At 43.9% G+C, this 16,893-nt stretch overlaps 1 protein-coding gene and 1 long non-coding RNA gene across 2 annotated transcripts in view; one reads left to right on the top strand and one right to left on the bottom strand.

The window, feature by feature from the left end:
• The window catches only part of LOC147998796 (uncharacterized), a 172,548-nt gene that overhangs the window by 89,062 nt on the left and 66,593 nt on the right, over nucleotides 1-16,893 (top strand). The gene's annotated exons all lie outside the window — the stretch shown is intronic.
• LOC120098573 (uncharacterized) lies at nucleotides 310-11,104 on the bottom strand. The gene is given in 2 exon segments (NR_190670.1): nucleotides 310-1,439; nucleotides 10,836-11,104. It is a non-coding gene; the product is annotated as an uncharacterized LOC120098573 (long non-coding RNA).

Genomic DNA, 16,893 nt, shown 5'->3' on the forward strand with positions numbered 1-16,893 from the left:
CACACACACGGAGTATGTTATACCACCATATACCTGTGGTATTCAAAGGCAATATTGTATGAAGCTCAAGGACAACAGGGAAATAGTTGAGTGCTGCCCTAGGAATCTCACAGGTGATGTGTTTTTGCCCAGATGGGGTGGGGGTGGGGCTTCTGCAATCTGCCAAATATTACAAGCATGAGATATAGTTAAACAAACACACAGCTTGCTGTAGGGTTATCTAAAAATTTTTGTGGGCCTCAGAACACAGTTTCAGGATCTAAGGTAACAAGAAGCTTTGAAATTCAATAAGCAGTCAAAATCCAAGGATAGTTTTCAAGAGTTACTTTTCTGCTAAATAAAAATAAATAAATAAACAAACCCTCCATTTCCTATTCCTTCAGAGTCCTTAGGCCACAGAGGGAGCTGACTTCTCTGCATTTCAGGAGCTCTCATTTCTTCTGCTAGTACATTGTGTCTGCGATGTCATGAGTGGTTACCAGGGGGGTAATTGCCATGGTGTGGGGGGATGTGTGAATCCAGGTATGGAGAACTCAGCCTTGAGAGAGAGATAGGTCTTTAAGGAAAGAGACACATCTCCTTTCACATCAACCTCCTTAGTAACAAAGGGGTGAAGCGGGAAAGGCTGTGGCTATAATAACTGGAAACTAGCTTTTGAACACAACGCTTCTCATGCTTCGCATGACATACAGGAAAGTCTTCCACTTGTCCGTCTTTTAAATTACATTTTGGTCACATATATTGTAGGGATATTAAAAATGAATTGTATGTTCTTCCTTGGGAAAAAAAGAGCAAAATATGGCTGATGGCAGAGAATCACAGTATATGACACCCAGAGGCAATATTATACAAAGCCCAAGGACAGCAGGGAACCTGAGTGCTGCTCTAGGAAGCTTGGAGACGATGTGGTTTGCCTAGCTTTGGGGATTGGGGTGGGGGGCTTCTGCAATCTGCAAGACATTACAGAAATAAGATACAGACAGGCAAACAGGGCAGTCGGCTTGGCTGCTGCTGGCATTTGACAAACTAGGAGAAGGAGACTGCAGAACTCCACAGGGAATTTTCCCTGCTTCACGTCAATGACGTACTGTACATTTATTTCCTGGGACTAAGGGTGGTTGGGGTGAGGACCTCAGTGTTGCTGAGCAAGCATTTTAAGGAAATGATCCAAAATCCCCTGCCTCTGGCTTGGAATAATCAATGTCATTACTGCTTGTTTGCAGCTTTGTCTTTTCTTGGAAAGGACCCAGGGCTGGCAGGCAGAGGTAGTCAGTGTGGCGGCTGATGACAGAGGGACTCTGTGAGGCAAGCAGGCAGAGTGCCCTTGAGCCCCAGATTCTACACAAGAGACCTGGGTTCCAATCCCCGCTTGGCCACGTTGGATTTTTCTTTAACGCTCTTGATTGCTGTGTGTTCTCCTCTTATTTAACGGAATGAGCCTGCAGCAGCAGAAAAATGGGAGATTAAGAAAGAAATGTCTGAACTATGTACAGACAAAAAGGATTAGACCTCATTCATTGAAGACCCACAGTAGCAGAATAACGGTTAGTCATTTTTTTTTCCTTCTTGTTTCATGGCACCCTTTGTGGACATTCTGAGGACAAGAGGTACTCTCTCCCCTGAGACCTGGACCTGAGACTGGCAGCCAGCTCACCGTGGAAAAGAAGGCAGTGTTCTTAGGGACTGCTCAGTTCCTGCAAAGTCAAGTGTAAAAGCCTCAGCCTGCCGTAGGGCCTTCCACGGTTGTTCTTCAGTTAAGAGTTCAGTTCTTCACCTGATCCCTGTGCTCCTTGCCTTCTTTAAGACCAGTTTATGTGCGTCTGGCCTCCTTTGTGGCTGTTTGTTCTAGTTCTTTTTGTACCTGACTGGTTCTATCTATTCCCTGCATCACGCCTCTGTGTGTGTACTTCCCTGTGAACGCCACTGGTCAATGATGTCACATATACAATATGGAGGCAGTGCACTTTACAAGGACCTTTGCCAGAGAAGGAAGGTAGGATTTTAATTCTAGCCAAGGTTGTATGTTCTGCCGAGGGGCTATTGCCATGGAAGATTATATATTTTCCCCAATTATAAAAATTAAAAAAAATAGATTAAAAAATAAAACAAAAAAGTAGAGAAGAGAGGGTTGATACAATTGTATTGAGACACTTAGATTTTGCCTGGTGTTTTCTGGTAATTATAAACACCTCAGCGATTTATGCTATGATTTATTGTTAGATAGTTCATGAGAAATACAACACGCCTATTTTAAAGCAGAGAGAGAATTCAACAGAAGCCCTTTGAGGACAACTTATCTTTCCCTGTTAGTCTTGTGCACCCAGAAGGTCTTTAACAACTGAGATATGCATTCTCTGGTGAGTGCTGATTCCTGATATAACTGTAAACCATGACATCAATGTCACTTCCTTTTTAAAGTTCTTGGTACCCATCTCTGCTTCTCTGGTGGAAGGAGTGCTAAAGGATACAAGGAGCTTCCCTCTCAGACTGAGACTAGATTTTGGGTGAGGGATGTAGGTTATGGGCTCGTCTTTTTACCTATTTCTGGGACTTCATGACAGGTCAGAAAAGTAGGCCTGGACCTTGTTGAACAGCAAGGTCTATGTGTTGAGGGCATCAGGAGGTAAAGCTAATGTCTTTGGCTCAAGTCTTACAGGATTATTAGTGGGGAAGGCAGCGGCCATAATCGCTTTAAGAAGCACTAACAGAACAAGAGCAGGCCCAGAGAACTGTGAGGTCAGTACGAGACCCCAGACATCTGCTTTCCCTATCAGCGAAAGGCACAAGTAGAACAACAGTTGGAGAGAGACAGGTAACTTCAACTGGTAATATGAAGTAATCTTGTTCATGTCTCTGCTGAGGTCCATGTGCAGATGCAGAATTCACGTAGTGAATCCAACCAGTGCGACAATCTTTCCAGATGCATCGCCCTATCCAAATGGCTTGGCAAATTCTAGTCTGGTAATTAATTTTCTTACTTTCTATTCCAAGCTCTTGGGTCAAGTTTACATTTGCATCTCTTTCCTGGAATGGATGCATTTCCCTCCACAGTGGCCCTCTGTGCCCTTCTCTGGCGTTTTAACCCTTTCTCCTTAGAGCAGCTGGAATGACTGTTTGAAGATGTAATTGTGTTGTATGCTATGTGACCAGTTCTCCCAAACCTCTGTTTCTCTTAGGATCAAGACGTAAGCCCTTAGCATAGACTCTAGACTTTTCATGGTCCGAACTCTTGTAATTCCCTTAGCTCCCTGGAGGATCAGCTTCTCCCATATAGCTCCAGTTGGAGAGTCTTGAGTGGTCCTTGCCTACTCTCAAGCTCAGGGCAGAAAACTTCCTCAGCCTGGAATGCTCTTCCATGGCTTGTCACCTCTACCACAGCCAGCCTGCTTTGCCTAATTTGTCACTTCTAACTTTTCAGATGTTAGTTCAAATATTGCTTCTTTTCCCATTTGATCGAGATTGTTTCAGCCTTCTACTTTGTACCTATGTCAAAGTCCAACTCCTGATGAAATATCATAGTTTATGTAAACACATCAGACATCTATTTTGCGTCTATCTGATGGATGGATTTTCCTGAAAACCTATGAGTTCTGGGATGCTGGCTGAGCTCGCCCTCTAATTCATTTCCATGACTGTCTTAGTGCCTGATTACTCTTTAGGCTAAATTAAACCTGCATTGAATGAATAGATGCAGGAAGGTTGTCCTGGAATGGAAACCTATCCTGTGGTACTACATGGTAAGCAACTTAGGAGGAAGAAGCTGGAGGTGAGGTTAGGAATTGGTGTGGCTGAGTTAGAACACTAGGGATGGATACACTATGCAATGACGAGGACTGGGCCACCCGGGAGGTAAGTTCTAAAGCAACAGCTCTGAGAAGAGTATGCTAAGGTGTGGAGGGAAAAGGGTCTTGGGAGCTGGGACACATAGCAGGAGCATCTGATGGGCACAGCCTAAACTGACAGTCCAAGGGAGAAGTGGACAGGCAGAATGAATGAGTTTAGTATTTTTTCTCAACTTCACTTTCCTCCCTTAGGAGAGGCATCTATTTATCATGGACACTGTGGATATTAGATTTTTTCAGTCTGCCTGACCTGACCACTATGCATGGGGAAGAGTTCGAGGTGGGTAGTGAATGCTGGGGATATGTGGTTAGTGCAGGGTTGGAAGGTGTATTAGTCTGAGCTGCTACAGCAAAGTAGCACCCTGTGGTGGGTGACTTATGAACAGCAGAGATGCATTTCTCACAGATTTAGAGTCTACCAAACCTGAGATGGTGGAGCCAGCCTGGCTGGGTTCTTGTGATGCCTCTACTACGTCAGACAGTGTGGAGGCATTATATCCTTGCATGGCAGAAAGTGCAGGCTGGCTCTGGGTCTCTTTCTAAGAGTATTAAGCTCATCCATGGGACTCTGCTCCTCTGTGACCCAATTGCTCCCTATAGGCCCTGCCTCCAAATCACACTGAAGACTTAATTTTGGCATAGGAAGTCAGAGGGGCCAAACATTCCCCACCCACAGCCCAGGGCCACGCTAAGACCAGAAGTCCTGAGCAGGTAGATGGTGGGTTGTTGTATGAGAGAGCATGGAATTCAGGGGCGTTTCTCTGGGGCTGGACATTCCTTCTCTTTATTTACTTTCCCAGGACTGGGATTTCCCCGGCAGCCTGTCTTAATGGAGACATCTCAAACATCCTATAGATGAGGGTTTGGAGAGGAAAGATGGAGAGGAGGGCAAACATGGACAGACTAAACAGATAGTTGCCTCTCCTTGGGCTTGGGGGTCACATCCTATTTTGCTGTTCTTTGGTTCTTCTGGTCTGAGTCACAATGCTGACTCTAGGGGTGGGCTGCGTTACAGCATGGAACTGGAGGCTGCTAAACTTCAGCCTTTTGCAATTTTTCCCAAAATGATGTAACATCCTCTTCGAGAATGTCACTGGTACAATAATACCACCGCGTTAGTGTTGTTTATGGCTAATGTGTCTTATGTCATTTGACATTTGGAGACTACAAGTAGGCATGCTATTTTTGGCAGAGCAAATCGCATGTCGCCCAGTTTCAGCCAGCACTGTTCACACAGGCATGGAGTCCCCTGGAGTCGTGCAAAGTTGGCAACCCATCCCATAAGAGTGTGCACAACAGGAGCAAGCTTCATTTTGCTGGCTCATGATGGCGAAACGCCTCTTTCAATATCATGTAACGAGTAAATGCTGGCATTGTCTCCAGGGCCCAGCTCCTGAATCCAAATCCTGTCTTAATGTTGCTGCAGTCCTGGCTGTTCAGTGATTGAGTGAGCCAGCAGGGTTGAAGCAAAGCTTCCATTTAGGATCTAAATGGCACACATGGCAGTGATTTATTCTGAACTCTCTGGGTCCCATCAGCAGAGATCAGCTGCCTGAATCTCTATTCATTTGCCTACCAGGGTGAGCTCCAGATAACGTGGCCTTGGGTGTTTTTCCTCCTACTTCCTAAGTCCCTTTCCTCTTCTGGGCTTATGCCTTCCCTGACTGTCATATTCTATTAGATCCTCTCCTTCAGCCACTGCTAGGTCATCCTATTCTCTAAAGTGTTCATTGATAAACTGTATTACAATTTATAAGAATAAAGGGTATCGGGCTGGAGAGATGGCTCAGCGGTTAAGAGCACCCGACTGCTCTTCCAGAGGTCCTGAGTTCAATTCCCAGCAACCACATGGTGGCTCACAACCATCTGTAAGGAGACCCGATGCCCTCTTCTGGTGTGTCTGAAGACAGCTACAGTGTACTTATATATAATAAATGAATAAATAAATAAAAAAAAAAACCTGTGTGCCCAAAGCACTGGCCACTTACCACATGTGGCTTTAAAGTTTAAAAAAAAAAAAAAAAAGAATAAAGGGTATCGTATCATTATATCGTATATGCTATAAATAATGGAAGATGAAACAAATCAATCAATAGTTTCAGCGGAACTCCTGCCTGGGTTGGTGAACTGTGGAGCTGGGCGTTCTTTACATGGGGAACCAAAAGGAGCCATAGAAATCGCAGAGCCCATATGAGCCTGTAAAGGACCCTAGAGTTAGTTAGTGGAATTGCTAAGGGTGAACCCTATGAGTCTTCTGTGATGACATGTTCCCACTAGCCATTTTAACTTGAAGTCTCCCCTAGCAGCCCTTTCACCTCAATGACCCTGCATTAGACAACATATGTCCCGTTCGTGTTGGAAGTGAAGGGGGACAGTGTCAAAGGGCAGAGGGAGTTGATACAGCACAGCAGTGTCCCCAGCCCCTGATGTGATCCAATCTGCAGTCACTGCTTTTAAATGCCATTATGAAATGCAGTCTGTACAGAGCTCAGGGCCTCTTCCCATCAGACTAATGCACCTGGGGTGGAGGGTGGGGCAGTGACTGGCTGCCTGGCAATCTCTCAGAGCCCAGGAAAGGGATTATGTTAGCTCAGTGGGCCTCATCACCATAATAAAATGGAAGCAATGCTTAGCGACTCATCAAGGCTCCCCATTTAGGCGATTACCCAGTTTCCAATCCCATTTCTGGAGAAAAGAGGATTGCCAGACACTTCCGCCACCCCCATCGCCACCCTACTCTGGCAAAGCTATGTTTGCTGGTGGTGGTTTCATGAGGTCAACGGTGGAGGTAAGCACACAGGGCTGGGAGTTGCCCTCTTTGTCTTCCAGAGCTGGCAGGCCACAGTGGGATAGCTGTCCCCTGAGACTTTGGGGTAGAGAAGAAACAGCCCAGCAGGGGCTTGGAACAGCTGGCTGGTGCCACTAATTTTCCTGCAGGAGACTCTGGTGGCTGGCAGGAGCCCACATCACTCTTCTTTCTGCCTTCTGTGTTCTCTCAGGTGTTACTAAAATAAGCCCTGGAACACTTGAGCTGTGCCAAGCTAAACTCAGCGTCTCTTAGCCTCATCTCCATGGACCCCCTCTAAAGCGCAGCCTCCCCTAATTGGAACAAGACAGAGAGGGAATGACTCTCAGCAGTAAGGGTCTCCCTTCCATATTTCTCTCTCTGGGCAGACGAGCCTTTGGTGGTCTGTCTCAGAGACCTCCGATGCTCACTTAGTCCAGACTTCTTACTAGTTTGGTAAACTGTATTCTGACACTCCAACAGATTGCCTAGACAGAACAAGAGGCAAAAAGAAAGTGCTAGAAAGTGCTGGAGGAGACCAAGAAGGTTACATTCATAGGATAAATGTGAATGTGGTTTCAGTCCCAGGAAGATGCTGGGTGGGTCCTGAGAACCCTTCTAGTGCTGCAGCCAGCGGTCTGTGTGTCTTGTTTAACAGTGATAACCAGGACCCGAGAGGAAGGGAAAGGAGACCTCAGCAGGTCTCTTATACTCATCCTACTGAATCCCCTATAATAAGGGGCCACCTTTTGCTTGGGGGAAACCTTGAGTTTGGATGGTTAGGAGCACTTGGTTGCCTTTGGTGGAGTCCTCTGGGCTTATTGTCTGTTTTTGACCCTCCTTTGTTCTTTGCCAGCAAGTATGAATTCTCAGGGATGTTTCTAGACAGAGTAAAGTGAAGAGTTGTAATAGGTAGACAGGACTGTGTTGCCCACTCTAGTATAGTCATTGTTTCTCAGTTTCCCTACCTGCCCATTGACCCGGGAGGGTGTACATTCTTTTCTTCCCTAGCTACGATCCTCCTTACTGGCCTAAGTGTTCTCAGAGTGAATTTCTTTCCAGGTAGAGTCTCCACTATACCTAGTAAAGCATTTATTTCAGATCAACCATGGATACTTTTTTAGTACAACCATGCTTCATTCAAGTATTTCATGGGGTCTACTTCCCACCCTCAACCCCACCAAAGTCATTGTTTATCTGAAGCTTGGGTTTAACTGAATATCCTACTCATTAAAATAAATGGTTAATCTTATGTCCGTCATAAATCTACAGGAAATATGAAATGATACTAAGAGTTGCAGTACCCCACACCCTGATCTCCTTATTACTCTCTTGCTTTTGCCACTATTAATGAATGGATATTGAAATAATGTCACTAACTAGAGTCCATCATTGTTTAGATTCCCACAGTTTCCCCTGACATCACGTTCTGCTCTGGATCCCATGACCCCACACCCCAACTGTCCTGTCTCCTTAGGCTCCTCTTGGCTGTGATGGGTGTCTCAGATGTGCCTCCTTTCTGATGACCTTGGCAGCTTTGAGGTATGCTGGTCAAGACACTATAGGACAGCCCTCACTTTGGGTCTGAGATGAAGAGGCAAAACTTATTCTTTCTCATTCTGTGTTAGTAGGTGTGGGTACCACCCACAGGACTAGTCATTTCCCATGATGACCTTGACAGTTCAGTCTGGATAGTTTATCAGATTTAGCTTCCCGGATATTTTTTTTTTTTTTTTACCAAGTAAGGGAACTCTATTTCATTTATCACTCATTTTTAACCAGGTCCCTGTCCCCTGCTTCAGACTTCTTTCTCAACTACGGATCCTTCCTCTGATGAACCAATACCCCCCTGGCTGTTCTGCTGCTGTCCCTCATACATAGTCTCTCTTCCTCGGATGTCCCACATCTCTGAGTCCTATCCGCACGTTTCCTTTACCTGGCACGCTTCTCAGCTGTGCCGTAAGAGTTCGTTCACACCCAACTCTCTTGGAGAAGGTTCTTTCCCCTTTAGTCTGTCAAGACTGGGTGGTGGCCCCAGGCTGGTAGTTCTGGTCATCTTGTGGGTATGCTCTGTTAACTGTCCGTCCGATTCCCATCCACTCGTGACGTATTTCCCTAGAACTCGGAAATGTATGAGTAAGTGCTTGATTGTGTCAGATTATCCAGGTGAAGCTTTGAGCGTGGAGTCTGCTTGTAAACAACAGATGCTCAGTAAATGCTTCTCTCTCCATGCAGGAAGACACTCTCCCTAGATCTGAGCAAATGCACTGAATGGTTCTTACATGAAACCCTTGAGTCATGCATGATCCTTCTTAGAAGTAGGGTCCTGGAACAGTGAAATGGGATTCTCTGAGACCCCCAGTGAGCTGTGTCAAGAGTATCAAGAAAGCCAGGGATAACGAAATGCAGGCTCTTCTTGGTCAGTTTGAAACTATGAAAGTACTCTCTACCAGTAGAGAAACTTAAAATTACAAACTCCTTGGATCAAATTTCCATTATCATCCCCTGATCATTGCTACTCAGAGAAAGGGCCTACCTTTAATGTGAGGCCTCATGTTAATGGTATTTATGTACATTGCTGCTGGTCCTCAGTGACACATATGCTTACGTATGGGCTTATGTGTATGTTGTGTTTGGTTTCTTTCTTTGTGTGCTCACAGGCTAGTTGTGACCTGATCTTGTAGGATCAAAGAGCAGAGACTCTCAGACAGTAGTTCCAGAAAAGTCTGATGTGCTTTCGGGCTGTCAGTTACACATGCTGTCCCAGGGACTTTGCTCACATCACTTCTGCTTCTCTTAGCAGACTGTAAGATAGACATTATTGTCGTATTACAAGCGAGGAAACCACAGCTCGAGATGCTTAAGTAATTTGCTCTGTTTTCCTGCAGTGGAATCAAGTTTGTTTATAGGGCCATGGACTAGATCCCAAGCTCCATGCTCTGGGTGTGGCTGCCCTTCTAGGCTAGAAGGTTCTGTGATAGATGGGAACAAATACAGAGACGTGTGTGTGTGTGTGTGTGTATGTGTGTGTGTGTGTGTGTGTGTGTGTGTGTGAGAGAGAGAGAGAGAGAGAGAGAGAGAGAGAGAGAGAGAGAGAGAGAGGGAGGTGGGGGAGACAGACAGACAGACCTTGGAACACACAGGTCTAAACTAGACGTCTCCGTCAAATCCCTCCCCTCAGAGCTCGGAGGACCCCATAGAACAGGAGGCAGAAGGAGCTGGGGAGGTAAAGGAGGCTGGGGGAATAAGACCTTCTAAAACAACTGAGCAAAGCTCATATGAACTCAGAGCCTGAAGCAGCTTGCCCAGGGCCTACAAAGGTCTACACCAGGCCCTCTGCATGTATACTCTAGCTTTCAGTTTAGTATTTTTATGGGACCCCTGAATGTGGAAATGAATGTGTCTCTGATTCTTATGCCTTCTCTTGGGGTTCTTTTATTTTTCTGTTGTTTTGTCTTGTCCAACTTCAATATGGCCTTTGTTTTGTCTTATTGTAGTTTATTTTGTTAAAAAAAAGAGAAAATAGTCATTTTATATTTAGAACACTTTTCAAAAAGAAAAAAAAAGGGGAAAGAAAAAGAAAGAAAGCTATGCAGCAGAGAGATTTGCCTCTAGGCTTATGCTGGTCAGAATGGTTTTGGGGTCCCGGTTTGGGGCTCTTTGTGGTCCCACCTCACTTCACTGGAGCAGACCCCTACAAACCCATGTCTGTATACCTTAGGAGGCTTTTTGGATTCCTAGCCGCAAACCCCAACCCATGTTGTCATTGCCTCATGCAGGATTCACAAGCATGCCTTTTGGGCTTGCGCTTTCCCACGTCTAAGACCCTATACTTACTTTACTCCTTTCCCGAGCCAAGCTCTACCTCGAATTTAGCCACAGCAGTCCTTTGCACGGCCCATAAACAAGTCACACATCTCTCCATCAGGATGCTGAATCTTTGGAAGCCAGAAGCCTTTTCTCCGTGCTCACCTTTAAGATCCTGCTAGAGTCCCCCTCGGGACTTCCCTGACTTGTTATCTCCCCTCCCTCCCTCTCCTCAAATCTGCCTATACTACATGAGGCATAACTTCAGGCTTGTGTGAGACCACGGGGAACTTCCTTGTATTTCCAGTTTAGTTCTCTCTATCTGGATTATGGGATCACAGCCATCTAAGGGTCAAGAAGTCATTTAGTAAAGAATTTAACCTCATTGGTGTAGAACTTACATTCCATAGTATGCTGGGTGTAACTGCTCAGTTTGATGACTTTTGACCAATCAAGGAGTGCTGCTATTAGACCTTAAGAGTCTGATAGAACTTGGTAGTGAATCCGTGTAGTCCTGGGCTTTTCCGTGTGAGAGACCTCATTTCAACCTTGTACTGGTAATGGGCCTGTTTCTCTCTTCACTTTGGTAGAATTCATTCACTGCTTTTAGGCCTTTCGGCTTTTTAGAGTGTAAGTTTCCAAAGTGTTCCCCAGCAGCGCTCTGAATCCCACTGGATTCTGTTGTTACAATTTCGTTAGTTTGAGTTTTTCCTCTTCTTGGTTTTTCTTAAAAGTTCAATCTTCACTTCTTCAAAAAGCTAGCACTGTGTTTGATTGTGTGTTCTGTTCTGTTCTTCCCAGTATTTAGTGTCTCTTGCTGTCCACTGGGTTTGGAATTGGCTTTTTGAGTCTTTCTAGAGTCTTAAAACGAATCATTAGATTGTTTATTGAAATCATACTACTTTTTTTTTTAAAAAAAGGAGATTTATTATGTATATAGCATTCTGTCTGCATATACAACTGCATGCCAAAAGAGGGCCCAGATGTAGTTCTAGATGGTCATTAGTCACATGGGGTTGGCTGGGAATTGAACTCAGGATCTCTAGAAGAACAGACAGTGCTCTTAACCTCTGAGCCATCTCTCCGGCCCTCATAGTACTTTTTAAATATGAGTCTTTATAGCTGCAAATTTTCTCTTTGAACTGCTTTGGTTGTACCTCACAGGGTTAGCTAGGTATGTTTTCCTTTATTTGACTCTGGGGATTTTCTTTAAGATTTCTTCAACAATATATGATTTTCTATAGTTTCTATAGTTCTTCTTACTTTTTTAAAAAAAATCTCTGGTCTGATAGGATACAAGAAATCACTTCCTTTTTTGTGTGTTTATGAAAGCTTGGTTTGTGGCATATGATGTGATCAGTTTGGGAAAGGTTTCGGTTGCTCCTAAGAAGAGTGTGTATTCTTTGTGAGGTGGACTGTTAACTCCAGTCATTTAGAGTGTGTTTTTATCTCTGGAGTTGCTTTAGTTGTTTTTAGTTTGGAATGAGAGAGTGAGGTAGGGAGTCTCCTTTATATGGTTTTAATTTGAATTTCCTTGATAATTAAAGATGCTGAACACCCTCGATAAGATGTGCTTGTTGGCCATCCCCATAGTTTTTGAAGAATATACTCAAACATATGCATGTCTGTAGTTATTGATAATTTGTTTTTAAACTTTTCAGTTATGAGTTTTTCCTATATTTTTGAGCGTCACCAGACATACATATTGTATTTTCTCTCAGCTTATCTTTTTGACTACCTTAATCATGTCTGTGAAGATGATTTTTTAAAAATAAAATTTGATGAATTCTATTTAATTGATTGTGGTCATTTGAAATGGCTAACATGTTTCGACCTTGTGAAATCCTCATCTGACCCACGGTTTTTCAGGTTTTCTTAAATTTTTCTTTAGAAGCTTCAGTTTTGCCTTTGACGCACACCCAGAACATGGCCTACCTTGGTTGAATGTTTCATGTGCACTTGAAGAGAATGTGCATCTTGTATCCAGGGAGCGAACGCCACTTAGGTCAGGTTGTCCGGCAGTGATGCTTAAACGGTCTATAATCTTCTTTGGCTTTCCATCCGCCTGTCTTATGAATTATTGAAAGTATCGAAAACTCTGACTTTAATTTAAACTTATCTGTTTCCTCCTTGTCAGTGTTGTGTCATATATTTTCACGCCCTGTTATTCACACTTGTTACACCTTCCTGCCTCGTTAGCCCAGATACTTAAGGCAGTAGCACGGTTCTATTCCTCACAGCTTCAAAGCTTACACGGTGTGATACGACTCCAGCTCCTCCAGCCCAGGGTTTGCACAGTACGTCATCTCCTCACAACCTTTAAGCTGTGGACAATTGGGTATAGAAGGTGGATTCCTTGAAGTGTACAGAAGGGTATTTTTGGTCCAGTCTGACAATGTCTGCCTAATAATTTCTGTGCTTTTGACTGTGGGACTGTTTGAGGGGACTATACTTTTCTGTCTCCCTCTGCTTCCTGTGAAGAACAACCTTTGCAGCACATGCTCTAATGGTCTGCTGAACCACGTGGGGCCAAGCAATTATGCACCAAATCTTCAGAAATGGAGGGCCAAAATTAATCTTGTTCTTTGTAGACTGCTTATGTCAGATACTCTACCAGAATTTGAGACAGGAAAGCAATACGGTGTTTAGTGAATTCCCCCGGTGTTTAGCAAGCTTTCTTCCTGCTGCTTGGTTATTAACATGAATGTTTCCCAGGCACATGTAGGATCTATTCATTCTTCAGCTCATGGACCTCTGGTAGATATTCTTTGGTAGTTGCTCTCTAGGTGGTCATGGTGTACAGATATCAAAAGATGCAGGGGCACCCAGTGACCTAACAGATGCTCTTCCTCCTTGAAGCTCTTTGTTTGGTATTCTTGTCCCTCAGACTCCAGCCACATCCTCTCCTTTAGCTTTGATCCACATTCCTTCAGCCCATAAGGCTCCCATGCTCTGCTGATATTTCTCATCCCTGTTTTGGGGTCTGGTGCAAGGTTAGAAGTAGAAACCCAGAGACTCATTTAAATTATTTTCTAGTATCTGAAAACAATTATTTCATAAGATTGCACAGTACTGTACATATAAAACTTTTAACGACAAGGGTAGTTGGTTCCTTTAATTCCATTACAGCCAGAACCTGTTTCAAGAATCACTCTTAAAGCAATTTGACATAGTTGTCACAGAGTTAACAAGGGCTGGATCAAAGCAAGATAGAGAAGTCCCAAGAGTCTGCTCACCTGTGATGTTTACAGATATTCTAGGATAGACTATGATATCGAAGCAGGAGCTCTTTTAAGGATCAAAGTCCTAGAGATGCTGGAGGAGAACTTCACAGCTATAAAGTTTTGAGTTTAGCTCCTTTTCTCTGTGAGGCCACAGATTCAGTGTAGAGATCATCATAACAGAGTCACATGAGGTGAAGTTTGTAGGGCCTGTAGCCATGGCCTGTGACTATTAATCCTTAGAAACCAGTACCAATTGGGTGAAATCCAAGTTTATTCCCTTTCCAGACCATAAATGACTCAGCATCCCAAAGGAAAGGTTGGCAAAGGAGATTCAGAGAGTTCCTGAGCCAATACCATGACAGGAACAAGAGAACTTGAACTAAGAAAAGATAAGGACGGGAGAAAAGGCTGGTGACCAACACCAAGGAAGCCTTCAGAGATGCAGTAGTCGGGGTTGACAGTGTCATCATGACGTCTCTTAGTTACAGGGAAATGAGACAACCACTTAGGTTTAGAGGATATGGGAGAGAGGGAGAATCTATTCATCCATTAAATATTTTCTGTGCCTGTAGTTTAGTAAGCGCTGACAGGAGCACTTTCCAGTGTACTCAGTGAGAGAGAGTGTTGACACACATATATTTCCCTGTAATTAGGGAAGAAACCAAATGGCATATGTTCCTGGGTGGTTGCCATGGCGGCATCCTATTCTCTGTTTGCATCCTGGTGAATTTCATTTTCTTGTTCTCAGCTCGACTTTTCTTTCCTTATGGCCTCAATGTCTTGCGTGGGGGAATCCCCTTTACCACTCCAGAAATAGAATGTGCTCATGGGTGAGGTGAAGAGAAGTTGGATTATATCAGAATAAAAGGTTCTAGGAGCCAAGTCAGATTATTTCAATTCACTCTGTAGTCTTAAAATACTGGTTTCTATTTTCTAGCAAGGACATTTTGGGACCAATAGCATCTTATGACATCACTGGGGAGGATTTCCTGACTCAAGCAGAGCTGGGTGGGGTGTAGTAAAAAGTCCATGGACTTGGGAATCACAGAGACAAATCCTCAGCACGTTTGCTCATTAGCTATATGAATAAGTTATTCATCTTCCCAGAATCCTGATTTATTACCTGTAAAGTAGAGTTATTTTAAGACTTAGGTAGAAAGTCAAAGAGAAATATGAAAAGGGCCAATTGCTAGACATGGAACAGGTAGACAAATGCATTCTCCTCCCTTAGACTCTGTCTGTCTCTGTCTCTATCTCTGTCTCTGTCAGTCTCAGTCTCTCTCTCTCTCTCTCTCTCTCTCTCTCTCTCTCTCTCTCTCTCTCTCTGTCCTCTCTTTCTCTCCACCCCCCTCTCCAGTTCTATCAGGGAACATGGCATTTACTAGCAACTTAGAGTTGTCTAATAAGAGACTTTTTAAAAAAGATTTATTTTTTTATTTTATGTGTGTGAGTACAGTGTCACTGTCTTCAGACACACCAGAAGAGGGCATTGGATTCCATTACAGATGGTTGTGAGCCACCAAGTGGTTGCTAGGAATTGAATGCAGGACCTCTGGAAGAGCAGTCAGTGCTCTTAACTGCTGAACCAGTTCTCTGAAGCCCCACTAAAAGGCTTTTGAGGAAATGAAACCCAAGGCCTAAGGATGCCCTGGTAGATCTCTTTTTCTATGTTTCTAGATCTCTGTCCAAAAATCACGTCTTTGATTCTCTTGGGCTCTCTGAAGCAAGCAGTTGGATAAGTTCATCTTTGGACCAGAGGAGAAAATTAACTCTGAGGTACCTTGTTCTTAACTGCCAAGTCCTTTGCCATAGTGCTATCCCTTGATATGATGTCACCAATAACCAATCATCTATTCTGCTTCTAGGAAGTGTCATTCTCGAAGGCCTAGACTTGGAGGATGAGGTGATCCAAGAGCTTCTCTCTCTCTTTCTTTCTCTCTCTCTCTCTCTCTCTCTCTCTCTCTCTCTCTCTCTCTCTCTCTCTCATTCATCTTAGATCCCTGGGTTCAGATGTTGGTGACCCCTTTGCTGATTGAAATGTAGTTTCTACCTTTTGTGAACCTGCACCCTGGGTGCTATGTGGTGATCATGAAGCCAAATTTACTAGCCACAAACATGGCTTCTGAAACATGTAATTGATGACTGGAGGTACTGGATATTTACCCACCAATTGTTATCCCTCAGTGGTTCAAAGTAGCTCTTTTCTGAACTTTAATTCTGATCCATGAATGGGCTAGCCTGTTCTTGTCACTAGAGAATTCCTTTGAGCAACAAGACACAGGTGTTTGGAATAGTATACCTCTATTAAACAGGGAACTGCTGGTGATATCTAGGATTGGCAATAGTTTTTGTGATAACCCCTTAGATGATTTCTAAGTTAACATGTAGTTGGGGTGTTTGTTGAGCATGTACTATATTCTTGGTATCATCCTAAAATTTCTGGCTATTCCATAGTTAAAATGACAAACCAACTTCAGTTCTCAGGGTTCAGGTTTAAAAAAAAATATTTATACCACAGACATAACAAACACCAGGCATTTCTACCTACGATGCTCCAAACAGCCCAGTCTACTCAGATGTTTCAGACACTTCCACACACCCCTCTATTCCCTACCTTACTCCTCACACAGTTTAACTTCACTTCTACTTACCAGCCTTGCAAGTTCACTTGAGTGTTCTCAAACACCCCAGTCATGGGAAACCCTCTATAACTCTTCTGCTTCAGCGAAAGGCTTGACCACATACCTATTTGCCCTGAAATCCAAGTCTTATCCTTTTTTGCACAATTCCTTTACCACACAGGGCCTAACAAAATAACTACTACAGATAGCACAGATCCTGAGTGCTTTGCATGAATTACTTCAGGAATCTCAAACCCCTAGAGGTACACATTCTGTCTTATTTTACTGATGAGAAAACTGAGGCCAGGGTAGGGTGAGTCACAGTTAGTATCGGGGAAACAACAGAGTCAAGATTGAGTCAAGCAGCATGCTCTCTCCCACAGTGCCTCCGGTGTAGTGGGAGAGATAGGCACCGAACCAAGAATTTTACTGATAACCATCTGATTACCGTGGTGAGGAGTATTTTAAAAGAGAAGTCAAGAAGCCCTGTTTGCCTCAGTTAGTAAAGGAAATGTTTCCTTGAAAGTGAGTCCTGACACAGCCTGCAGAACCCCTTTCATGACCTCAGCAGCAGGCAGCCTTCTGAAAGGGATGGCAGACACAACTTGCATGAG

The sequence above is a fragment of the Rattus norvegicus genome, chromosome 19 (genome assembly GCF_021556685.1).
Source record: "Rattus norvegicus strain SHRSP/BbbUtx chromosome 19, alternate assembly SHRSP_T2T, whole genome shotgun sequence".
NCBI classification, from domain to species: Eukaryota; Metazoa; Chordata; class Mammalia; order Rodentia; family Muridae; genus Rattus; species Rattus norvegicus.